The 13,361-nt window shown below is 40.3% G+C and overlaps 1 pseudogene; it reads right to left on the reverse strand.

Moving 5' to 3' along the window:
- Positions 1-6,116: 6,116 nt before the first annotated feature.
- Positions 6,117-8,940, reverse strand: LOC134215590 (UDP-glucosyltransferase 2-like; annotated as a pseudogene).
- Positions 8,941-13,361: the final 4,421 nt, after the last annotated feature.

Raw genomic sequence — 13,361 nt, forward strand, 5'->3', positions numbered from 1 at the left:
CGTGGTTGTCAGTCTGTGCGTCACGCTTGCCTCAGGAACTCGAGCATCAACTTCTGCATGTCATGATGCGCTGTCAATGATTGTCAGTAATGAACGTCGTTTTGAAACAGGATGTGTTTTGTTTACAATTCTGATCATCTCGTGATAGTCACGACATTTTGCAAGACTGCACTGGAGGTTTTGGAGCTGTCAGTGTGGAAGGTATAACAGTAAGAATCGTTTCAGTATAACGTGAAACACAGAAAGAATTAAGCCAAACAGATTAAGAAAGGAACGAGATTGCCATCGAACCCACGACATCATGCCTAAAGGCAGTAGCGGTTGCCACAAGATCACAGAGTTTGTCTCCGGAATCGATGCACATTTTACCAATATTGCCGCTAAAAACATAACAGTTTCTGTCTCGTATCTATTCATATCGATATAAGACAGATATGCTTGCGGCAGCAACTTAATAAGTTCTAAACATATTAAGAACTTGAAAGGATCTTACGATTGCCTAAGAATCTCTATGGGAGCTCAGAATTCATGACGGAGCAGATCTGTTTGTGGTTCTTCAGTTTTTAATGAATCTTTTGAGGTTTGTAGAAAAAAAATCTTCGTGGGAATCTAATAATCCATCCTAGTTTATTTATAATAACCTTCAAAATGTGTTGATTTCAACAACTATTCTTCTACCTCTGGAAAACCTCTAGACCAAAGATACTTTAGCAATCTGGGTTCGATCATTTAGCAGTTTGTTTATAACTCATTCCAGTGGCTGAATTCCAAAATATGTAGTGAACTTCTAGTGTGAAGGTTTCTAAAACTGTGCCTAATAGTTCATTGTTCGCACTCATCGCAGCAACTAAAACAAAATGATTGATATTTCGTTATCATCTATTATAAGTTATTGCTACTAGCGCATTAGCTTCGTGATTGGTGGAATTCAAAGAATGACTTGTTATGCAACGTACACACCAGTCAAGCAGTTGGACGAACATTGACTCCGCCCCCAAGAAAACGCTTCGGTTGCTGCTTTGTTTGAACGTGTGTGAAGTTGTTCGAACAACCATTTGACAGTTGGCGGCTCGGTTGGAAAAAATTAAAACGGTTTGATTTTGGTTTGAGTTGTCGGGGGTGGAGTCAAGGTTCGTCTAACATGTTTGAGCATTTGTAGTGAAGTTGCACAAACCCTCATATATTTTTCGATGGTTGGTGCTCAAGTTGGCGCTTCGGTCGTTCGTGTGTGATATTGTTGGTCGAATAAATTGATTGTTCGTGTCGCTGTTGCTAAAACTTGTTGGATGTTTGAATAAACGAGAGGTGGAGTCAATGTTGGTCAAACTGCTTGACCGTGTGTACGTTCCATTAGTCAGAGTTGTAGAAAAACCTTCACTCTAAAAATCCAATGTACAACAAATTTTGGAATTTAGCCTGTTGAATGAGTTATTGACCAACTACTAAATGGTCGAGCCCGGATTACTTAATGATCGAAAACATCCTTGCTTTAGACATCCTGAGTGTTATCGGGATTATGAAGTGCCTAAAATTCTAAAGAACAATCAGTACTCTATTCCTTTAGAACCCCAGAACGATCTAAAGGCTCTGATTAACTTTGAAATCACCATTTGATAACGCACAGATTCTTCCCAGTCAATGACTCCATATGTTCTTACCATAACCATGGGTAGGACAATGCTTTGACTGTCCCAACCAGGCAAATTCATGCGTAGGACATGTCCTACTTGTCCCACCCACTCCCGGCGCCACTGTTTCGATGTCATGGGATTAATTTGCTAAACAAAATTTACCAAGTTATTTACAATTGTGTATTTTGTAGAAACTTGTAGCCCTTTCAGGACCCAATAACTTTTTCTAATTAGCATTAGCATTTAGCAGTTCGAACAAATTCGTAGGTGGTACAAGCCAAGACTATTGTATGAGAGTAGCATCACTTTCATCCGTTACCACAGATATTGATTTGGGACTAATCACTAACTCTTAGATGCAAGCAATGCACTCTCCAATAGTCGAGATCTGTCCTGGCCACGTCCTTGCGAATGCTGAGGAAGAGGAAGGATGGTTTGTTGGACACCTACTTAAGAAAGATGCAGAGAACTCTACGACCTCTCATAGGTGCCACGGGAGGTTTTTGGGATTGCGTGGAAGGTTATAACAGTAGGAATCGTTTTGGTATAACGTGAAACACAGAAAGAACTAAGATAGAAATACAAGGTAGGAAAGGGACGAGCCTGGAAATGAACCCACGACCTCTTGCTTATAAGGCAGAAGCGAGCTCGTCAATAACTTTTTCTAATAGGTCATTTATCTAAATCTGTTATTGGCGACGTGAAAGCCGAATTAATGTCAAATGACATAATTGTCATGACGTTCCCTAACATTTTTTAAATTTCACTCTCACGCCTTACACGTATTTAGAACAATGATTTGTATGACTTGTAAGTAGCTTTTGATAAAAATTATTAGAAATATACTAAGTGACCAATGTACCCAGATGCTTTGCATATATCTTCTACTCTTCTGTTGTATTCGTGTTCTACAATCATGTGTGCCGCAAACTAGATTTCTGAACTACTCAAAAAGAGACCACTTCCCTGGGGGAATATCTATAATCGGATTTTGGATGTCTAAACTTTCAGTTTTCATTTCCATTATTGCAAAATGTTGAATAAAATGTTTTTTCATTATTGTTTGCATTTTTTACTACACCCCCGGAAATAATTATAACGCAATTGCTGGTTTTTATACAAAACTTTCATGTTTGAGGATCAAAATATCGATTCCTAGTAATTAGATTGATGGCATATTTGGTTTAACCTAAATTTTCGATCAATTAATGATATTAGTACGCATATTTATTAAAAAGGCATACGCATCAGCTACCACGTTGTTTTTTTTAAATTATTTTATTGCATTTTGAAAGTGTGTCCGAACTCATTGGTCACGGTGTATTATGCATCTTTCCTTCGAACTTTATAAACGTCGGTTGAAAAACAAGAAAACATTGAATCTTTGTTCGGGACAATGGGAATAATGAGGGCAATCTACTAGAAATGCGTTTATTGAACTTTCTGATACGTAACTATAATGCACTGAAATGGCACAACCATCGTTCAGTTGATTAATCTGTTTTTTTCGCAAGCACGAACAATCGCGAAAAAAATATCTGCTTTGATGGATTGCATTCCCTAACCTGCTACAATATGAGAATGCTTGCATATATTCGAGACAGATTACGAGGTGAATATGGCTATCAAAAAATATCTTATCTGCAGGAAATTTTGCAAGTCATATTCTGTCTGGAAGGTCAGTAATACACTTTCTGAAATGGATTTGGCTATTTCGTATCTCCAAACAACAATAAACAATTAATTTGGTGCTGTCTTAGATTGTTGCCAAGTCGCTGTAGCAAAACAACAGATAACAATCCGAGAAGTACACAGTTATCTGAAGGTTTATACAAAATAAAGTCTGCTATCAAGCGTCTTTGGGCATAATGAGCGGGTTTTCCATACTGTATACCATCCTCTAACTAAGCCATTGCCATCATACGATAATATTAAGTTGAAAAAAAAAAATCCAGATTAATCCACCTAGCGGTGATGGTGCCTTTCTCGTTCGTTCAAAAGGTTTGGAAAAATCTCAAATAACACCAATATGTGGATTGGTCTTATTTTTCATATTTGTTTATATGCATAAAAAAATTCTCGCCAAACGCAATTTGTTGCAAACAAATCGGATGAGCATAAGAGCAAAAATGGCATTTTATTTTGTAGTTTTAAAATTAGTATTTTCGCCATAACTTTTGACCCAATTGTACGATCCGGCTAAGTTTCTATAGGAAACAATGGGACAAGATTCTGCGTCGAATGCAATCTGTTGCGAGCGACCTGAGAAGCACACATATTGCACATCAATCACAGTAACTTATATATGACCGGATTCAGTCACAATATGGTTACTGTAACCAGATTTGTTGAAATTGTGTTGCTTGGGGAATAGATGAAGTCTAAGTGCTAAGAAAGTGAGCTAGACTTTTTTGAACTCTTTTTCACAATAAATAGTAATTTGACAATAAAATCAAAGCCCATAGTCCGATATAGCCAATTTTCAATAGGAAACAACGGGACAGGATTCTACGTCGAATGCAACTTGTTGTGAGCAAATCGATTGAGGTTAAGTGCCCGGAAAATGAGTGATATTTTTTACGCCATTTTTTCGTATGAATTTGTATTTTGGCCATAACTTCTGATCCCATAGTTCGATCAGACCAATTTCAAATAGGAAACAATGGGACAGGATTCTGCGTCGAATGCAACTTGTTGTAAGCAAATTTGTTGAGGATAAGTGCCCGAAAAATGAGGGACATTTTTTACACGATTTTTTCGTATGAATTTGTATTTTGGCCATAACTTCTGATCCCATAGTCTGATCTGACCAATTTCAAATAGGAAACAATGGGACAGGATTCTGCGTCGAATGCAACTTGTTGTAAAATGAGTGACACTTTTTACGCGATTTTTTCGTATGAATTTGTATTTTGGCCATAACTTCTGATCCCATAGTTCGATCTGACCAATTTCAAATAGAAAACAATGGGACAAGATTCTGCGTCGAATGCAACTTGTTGTAAGCAAATCGGTTGAGGATAAGTTCCCGAAAAATGAGTGACATTTTTTACGCGATTTTTTCGTATGAATTTGTATTTTGGCCATAACTTCTGATCCCATAGTCCGATCTGGCCAATTTTAAATAGGAAACAATGGGACAGGATTCTGCATCGAATGCAACTTGTTGCGAGCAAATCGGTTGAGAATAAGTTCCCGAAAAATGAGTGACATTTTTTACGCGATTTTTTCGTATGAATTTGTATTTTGGCCATAACTTCTGATCCCATAGTCCGATCTGACCAATTTTAAATAGGAAACAATGGGACAGGATTCTGCGTCGAATGCAACTTGATGTAAGCAAATCGGTTGAGGATAAGTGCCCGAAAAATGAGTGACATTTTTTACGCGATTTTTTCGTATGAATTTGTATTTTGGCCATAACTTCTGATCCCATTGTTCGATCTGGCCAATTTTAAATAGGAAACAATGGGACAGGATTCTGCATCGAATGCAATTTGTTGCGAGCAAATCGGTTGAGAATAAGTGCCCGAAAAATGAGTGACATTTTTTACGCGATTTTTTCGTATGAATTTGTATTTTGGCCATAACTTCTGATCCCATAGTCCGATCTGACCAATTTCAAATAGGAAACAATGGGACAGGATTCTGCATCGAATGCAACTTGTTGTAAGCAAATCGGTTGAGGATAAGTGCCCGAAAAATGAGTGACATGTTTTGAGTAGTTTTGCGCACACACACACATACACACACACACACACACACACACACACACACACACACACACACACACACACACACACACAGACATCACCTCGATTCGTCGAACTGAGTCGATTGGTATATAACACTATGGGTCTCCGGGCCTTCTATAAAAAGTTTGTTTTTGGAGCGATCATATAGCCTTTACCGTATACTTAGTATACGAGAAAGGCAAAAAAATAATTGATAAACTGAGTTCACATTTGACTTGCCAAAATTGATATTTGCTAAAAGTGATAGGTAGGCCGTTGTCTCAATAAGATATGTTATGGCAAAGGAATAGAGAGTCCTCAAAAGCCAAACATAACTCATATTCCGGACACATGCGATTTGACGACTTTAACCTAAAACTAGAATCGATTTTTCAGACGGAGGATTAAGAATTTAATAAGGAACAGAATTTTGGAATGACCATTTAAAACGGATGTCATGATCGTGATTTGAGTCAAAACGGTAATAATAATTGCGCGATCAGACCTTCTTCTTCTTCTTATTGGCATTACATCCCCCACTTGGACATTGCGGCCTCGCTGCTTAGTGTTCATTCAGCATTTCCACAGTTATTAACCGCGAGGTTTCTCAGCCAAGTTACCATTTTTGCATGTGTATCATATTTGTGTATCATGAGGCTAACACGATGATACTTTTATGCCCAGGGAAGACGGGACAATTTCCAAACAGAAAATTGCCTAGACCGGCACCGGGAATCGAACCCAGCCACCCTCAGCATGGTCTTGCTTTATAGTCGCACATCTTATCGCTAGTGTAAGGAGGGTGAATCAGACCTAATTTATTTTAAACAAACAAGTAAAACAAATCCAGGAACTTTTGAATGAGTGTAAATGATTTTGACCTTGGATTTTGGAACGGCATTTGTGCTCTTAATTTAAGAAAATTTGGCCAACTAATGTGTTCAACAGAAATAATGGATTCCGCTTTATAGATGGTAACGCCAGTTGAACGAGATAGACTAAATAAAGTGAGTAGTAGGGTAAACACAGGGCCGGATTTAGGGGGGGGGGGTGCCGTGGCCCCGGGCCCCCACAATTCTTATGTACCAAAACCAACATTTTTTGTACATTTTGGGGCTCCCACAACCTGTTGGCCCCGGGGCCCCCTTCTGGCTAAATCCGGCCCTGGGTAAACATTATGCCTACTTCAAAAAAGTTCCAAAAAATAGGTAATGATCGTTGAGGCAACAAGAGGAACACTGAAGCTTACAAAGCCGTCTACTCAGAAAAATAAAGAACAGATTTCCGGCAAAAAAATACGTTTGCTGATTTTCAGTAAAAAAAATTGGCCAGTTTCAGCCAAAAAATGCCAGCACAGCTCGGCTGCGAAAATCTCCGCACAAATTTCCAAAAAAATGCTGATATCCCGGTAAAAAAATGAGTAAATAGTTTCGATACATTTGATTATTTATTTTTCTTCTCTGAATCTTGAGCACGTTTCTTACGAAGTAATTTCTTCAATACTAAAACAAACAACAGAGGCGTTAAAAGTAAAAACCCAATTACATCTAACGCGTTACTTCTTAGGAATCCTAGCTTCAATACAGGGGATTTTATGCTTTCCGCATCAGGATGTCGAAGTACCCATTCAATCCACCAGATGGCCTGATTTAGCGGCTTTTCCGGTTGATCGCGGAATAATGCTGACACTTTTTTCATGTTCTCTCGGTAGGATGGCGTTTCCAGCACTTTATGTACGGTGTCTCGAATCTGTGTGGTCGTTAGAGTTTGAAAGACAATTCGCTCAGCCACTCCCATACGAATGCATTTTTCCAAATTCTGAAAAAAAATTGTGAAGTCATAAATTAGGCAGACTATCCTCATTGTAATAAAATTATTTTGCTAGTGCGCGAATTAGAAAATTGGCGATAACGTGCATACGACAGCATTTGTGTTTACTCACTCGATGTTGATCAGCAATAAAAGGAATTCCAATCATTGGAACACCACGCCAATTAGCTTCATGTGTACTCAGTAATCCCGCATGCGTGATGAATCCCTTTATCTTCGGGTGAGCCAATATGTCGCTCTGTGGTAGCCACTTACGTATGATTAGATTCTTGGGCAGTTTCAATTCCAATTCAGATTCAAACTTCCAAAGGAAGTTATAGTCTGGAAGCTGTCTAATGGCATCGATGAACATTTGCTGTCGTTCCCTGCCAAGCTGATCACTTCTGATATTGGTTCCCAACGAGAAAAGTACAGCTCCTTTCTTGCCTGCATTAACGAAGTCTTCGATGTCTTTCGGAAGTGGTTTGGGTTCCTGAATTTGTAGCCCACCGACGGGTATCAGGTTCGGTGGTGCAGGCTCAGGAAAATCAATGGAGTAATGGGAATTGACTAAAATTATCTTGGAAAGACGATCTATGTCCGGCACGTATGGCATATCCTTATATTGGAAGTAGTCGCGAACCATCTGGTCCAGTTTGGGATAGCAGAAGAATGTTCGGTATCTTATAAAACACGAGATTAGTTATACTATAGCTTATGATTCCAGGTGGTTTTGAGTTAAGTCTGTGTATCATTCTACAAATTTGAAAACTCTTAATTTGCTTCAGTTTTCTTACATAACGGCAATTTTGGAAAACGATTTTCAGACTTAAACCAAAACTGTTTATCAATACTCACATGTAGTCAGTTGCATACAAAAGTGCATTATGCACGCGTTGCGTAAAAGTCATATCTACACCATAGCTTAAGGAGTAGAAGGGAATGTATGCAGCATGCTTGTGCCCTCCGATAACGTCGGTGACGTAGGGTGGATTGCTGAACGGTGTTACACTAACCAACGGTGGATAACCAAACTTGTGAAGCAGCCCTATCATGCATCCGCCGCAGGTCATATCGTTTACCACCAAATCGAACTTGAATTCATCAGGATAGTTCTTAATAAATTTCAAGCCTTTGGACTTAAGGATGCCTGCCAAGCATTAAATTCAAAGTAGTGGATAAGCTTTACAAAAATTGAACAAGTAGGTATTTACCTCTGCACGCAGCGATAAAGTAATTTTTGTACAGCGAGATAATGGCTGTAAACAAATTTTCGTTTGACAATTCGAGCAAGTCAATATTGTGTGGGCCATTGTATAATTCGTTGTACGTCTCCTCGAGCTCAATATAATGAATATTGTCCGAAGTCTTCTTCTCTGTGTCCGCTGAGATAATGGTAACGTTGTGGCCTTTTGCTGCTAATTCATGAGCGATAGCTCGATTCCTGTGTAGACGTTAGATGTTTCAGAGTTTACACTGAACATAAATAATTTCTTACCATATATGATGGCTGGGGCTAGCTACTCCGAACAGACAGAGAATGTTTGCACCAGAAACAATGTTTGCTAGTTGCGTGATGACAAATAAAACACTTGCTGCATTCTTCATTGTGTACAGATTCGGGAGCAACTCCTCACGCGGACCACATCGCTTGACACCGGTAGTTAAACTGAATTGAAACTGATTCTTACCAATTGACTCTAGACGCAAGAATGATAAAAATAAGCGCGTTAACTGGCTGAATTCATCATGGGTAAGGACCAGCGCAGCGCCGCGCCGTAGCGTGCGGTGGGTCGGGTTGGTCCCCGTAAAAATCGCCAAACTCTTGGGGCCAACGTTGAAAACACTCCAACAAGAATAGAACACTTTTAATATTTGCGGGACCAATATTATTGAATTTAAAAAAAATCCGATTTAGTTAAAAACCTGGTAATGATGTATGTATTCCTCATTTTCACATAGTAATTCATTTGGAAATGGGCAACCATTTCTAATTATGTGGTTTTATTTGTCAAATTAGGGCATTTATAATTTTACTTAAATCCAACAATGTGAATTGTGAAATAGTAGAACATTAACCGAAAAGTAAAAATTAAAAAAAGATTCTCTTATTATTTTTACGATTTATATTGCGAATTAAAAAAAAATCATTCTGTATTTCTTTGGATTTTCAGCTTTGCGATTTGCGGAATTTTAGAACTTCTATCAATCTGTTTTTTAAGAATCTCCGTATATTTTCTTTTATTTTTTCAATTTGAAGGAATTTGTGACAAATAAAATAAACTCGTTGAAATTCTAGGTTTCAAACAATTCTTATTGCATTTTACGAAAATCTTTGAAAAAATTCTTCATCCGTGTAAACTTCGAACTACGAAAAATCTAGTTTATAACTTATATTTCCATGAATTTTTATGAAATCATTACAAAGGGTGTTGAAATATTAATATTTTGTATTATTTTAATACAGTATCTGTATAAAAAGCTTATGTTTCTTGTAGGCAATACCCTTGATAACTTTTTACTTTTCAATGCAATTTATGCAAACTTTGTATTATTTGGTAGTCCAGGAAGTGGTAAATGCATTTCCCGTGTGTAGTCATATAAAAATATTACAGAGAACACGTAATAAAGCTTTTTCGAAAAGTCGTGAAACAAATTAATTTAACAAGTACCTGCGCAATACGCCCAACCTCAACCAAAGACGTTTCATAGCCCTTCATAAGTATTTTATCGATCCCGTAATAAAAAGGTTACAAATCCTTGCGGTGCTTGACATTACAATCAACATAAGTTCATTTAATCAGGATTAAATTACATTTCAATAGTTTCCATATAATTTGGGGGCAGCAGGGACTATGTCCAAGGGCTTCACGATCCCTCCCCAGGCCATCTGCGAGTTGTGGCGCCTGCCTAGGATGTGGTGGGGTTTGACAGTGGGCCCTGTTGAACCTCTATAAAAAGCTGCATGTATCCGGATGTAGGCTTCGCCAAAGCGACCGTGTGCCTTTCAAAGCGCACGAGCCAAGTCCTGGCGTTAGGTGGGACGCTAAACAGCCCTGACACGACGGCCCTCCAACGAGACAGGAGGTTTGCGCAGGCCCAATACGCCGCCTTTAAAAACAACAATTACGAACGACATAGAAGATAATTCGACTCGATACAATTGGCAACGACCTGGGCGACGAATAAAGGATCACGATTGGAAGCTTGGAACATGGAACTGCAAGTCGCTAGGCTTCGCAGGTTGCCACAGGATAATCTACGATGAATTACATCCCCGCAACTTCGATGTCGTAGCGCTGCAGGAAATCTGCTGGACAGGACAGCAAGTGTGGAAAAGCGGGCATCGTGCGGCTACCTTCTACCAAAGCTGTGGCACCACCAACGATCTGGGAACCGGCTTCATAGTGCTGGGAAAGATGCGCCAACGCGTGATTGGGTGGCAGACAATCAAAGCAAGGATGTGCAAGCTGAGGATTTAAGGCCGTTTCTTCAACTATAGCATCATCAACGTGCACTGCCCACACGAAAAAAGACCCGATGACGAGAAAAAAGCGTTCTACGCACAGCTGGAGCAGACATACGATGGATGTCCACTGCGGGACGTCAAAATCGTCATCGGTGACATGAACGCACAGGTAGGTAGGGAGAAAATGAATAGACCGGTCATCGGACCGGATAGTCTGCACACCGTATCGAATGACAACGGCCAACGATGCATAAACTTCGCAGCCTCCCGCGGAATGGTAATCCGAAGTCACAAAAATATCCACAAGGCCACATGGAGATCACCTAACCAAGAAACGGAAAACCAAATGGACCACGTTCTAATCGACGGTAAATTCTTCTTCGACATCACGAACGTCCGCACTTACCGCAGTGCGAATATTGAATCCGACCACTACCTCGTTGCAGTATGCCTGTGCTCAAAACTCTCGACGGCGCAGCATCTCTTGAAAATGGCTGGAGAGATATTCGATCCGCCATTGGAAGCACCGCAACCGCTGCACTTGGCACGGTGCCCCCGGATCAGAGAAACGAGTGGTATGACGGCGAATATGACCAGTTAGTTGAGGAGAAGAATGCAGCATGGGCGAGATTGCTGCAACACCGCACGAGGGCCAACGAGGCACGATACAAACGGGCGCGGAACAGACAAAACTCGATTTTTCGGAGGAAAAACTGTACCGCGCTAATAACGCACGAAAGTTCTATGAGAAGTTGAACCGTTCACGTAAGGGCCACGTGCCACAGCCTGATATGTGTAAGGACATAAACGGGAACCTCCTTACGAACGAGCGTGAGGTGATCCAAAGGTGGCGGCAGCACTACGAAGAGCACCTGAATGGCGATGTGGTAGACAACGGTGGCGGTATGTTAATGAACCTAGGAGCGCAGGACATACGACTTCCGGCTCCGAATCTCCAGGAAATCCAGGAGGAGATCGGTTGGTTGAAAAACAATAAAGCCCCTGGAGTTGACCAACTACCAGAGAGAGCTGCACTGGGTAATTATCAAGGTTTGGGAGGATGAGGTTCTGCCGCAGAAGTGGATGGAAGGTGTCGTGTGTCCCATTTACAAAAAGGGCGATAAGCTGGATTGTAGCATCTACCGCGCAATCACATTGCTGTACGTCGCCTACAAGGTACTCTCCTAAATTTTATGGCGCCGTCTAACACCAGTGTTCGTGGCGCAGTACCAGACGGTATTTATGGGTAAACGCTCTACCACAGATCAGGTGTTCACCGTACGTCAGGTATTGCAGAAATGCCGCGAATACAACGTGCCCACACATCATCTATTTATCGACTTCAAAGCCGCATATGATACAATCGATCGGGACCAGCTATGGCAGCTATTGCACAAACACGGATTTCCGGATAAACTGACACGGTTGATCAAAGCGACGATGGATCGGGTAATGTGCGTAGTTCGAGTTTCAGGGGCTTTCTCGAGTCCTTCGAAACACGTAGATGGTTACGGCAAGGTGATGGTCTTTCATGTCTGCTATTCAACATCGCTCTGGAGGGAGTAATGCGAAGGGCAGGGATTGACACGAGTGGTAAGATTTTCACGAAGTCCGTGCAGTTATTTGGTTTCGCCGACGACATTGATATTATGGCACGTAACTTTGTGTGGATGGAGGAAGGTTACATCAGACAGAAAAGCGAAGCACGTCGAAGACGAAGTACATGATAGGAAGTGGCTCAAGATAGGACAACGTAAGCCTCCCACCTCGAGTTTGTATTGGTGGTGACGAAATCGAGGTTGTTGAAGAATTCGTGTACTTGCGGTTGCTGCGTGGTTGGCGACGTGCAGTCATGGACCGAGAAGATGGAGAAGACTTTTATGTGCAGCACAGGCCATTCCGGCCTTAGTCTGGTAATAAATAAATAAATCATAAACCACGTAAATCTGATTTTCCTTGTAAAGAAAACTGGTTAGAGCCCTAAACCGATGAAAAAAAAAGTAAGAAAATTACGATTATTTTTTTTAAGGAAAACGCTTAAATGTCAAAATTCTTGTAAAAAAACTCAAAGGTTCAGCCCAATCCGGTTGTACGCAAAGGTGACGTTGAACTACGTAGTTGTATGTAATGTACAGGTTTTCGACTATTCTGTGCGATGAAACCAAAGCAAGCGTTTTTCAAGCCCAGCCTGAATCTGCTTTCGATGTTTATCCTATGCTCCTGAGATTGAGTAAGCATGAGCAGATTGGACCATCATTTGAAAATGAGGATAAAAATAAAATTTTCAAATAATCGAGGATGAACAACACACTCAAGCGTTCACATATCCAAATTACCAATTGATAAAAACTCGCTAGAGAGTAAAAATCTTTCGATAATTGTATCTCGATTCGAAGCATTGGTAACAATGCCAAACATCCGATTGAACTTCATTGTTGACATTAAATTGGTATTAATTAGGTTTACATTATTTTAAATGATGATCGATTACACAATTTGAAAAGCACAAGCCTGGCTGATAGTGTACAGCTGCAACCATCACCGACGCAAACTGCTACAGAGACTTACCACCCGTCGCTAAGTCAGTCTAAACCCTAGGTGGCTCATTACAGAAAAACTCATTGCGAAAGCTGGGCTGTCAACGGCGTTATTGATAATAATAATTATTCCTTCACGTGAATTGCGTCGGACTTAGCATTTACTCCGGCAGACACCTAC

The sequence above is a fragment of the Armigeres subalbatus genome, chromosome 2, assembly GCF_024139115.2.
Source record: "Armigeres subalbatus isolate Guangzhou_Male chromosome 2, GZ_Asu_2, whole genome shotgun sequence".
Classification (NCBI taxonomy): Eukaryota; Metazoa; Arthropoda; class Insecta; order Diptera; family Culicidae; genus Armigeres; species Armigeres subalbatus.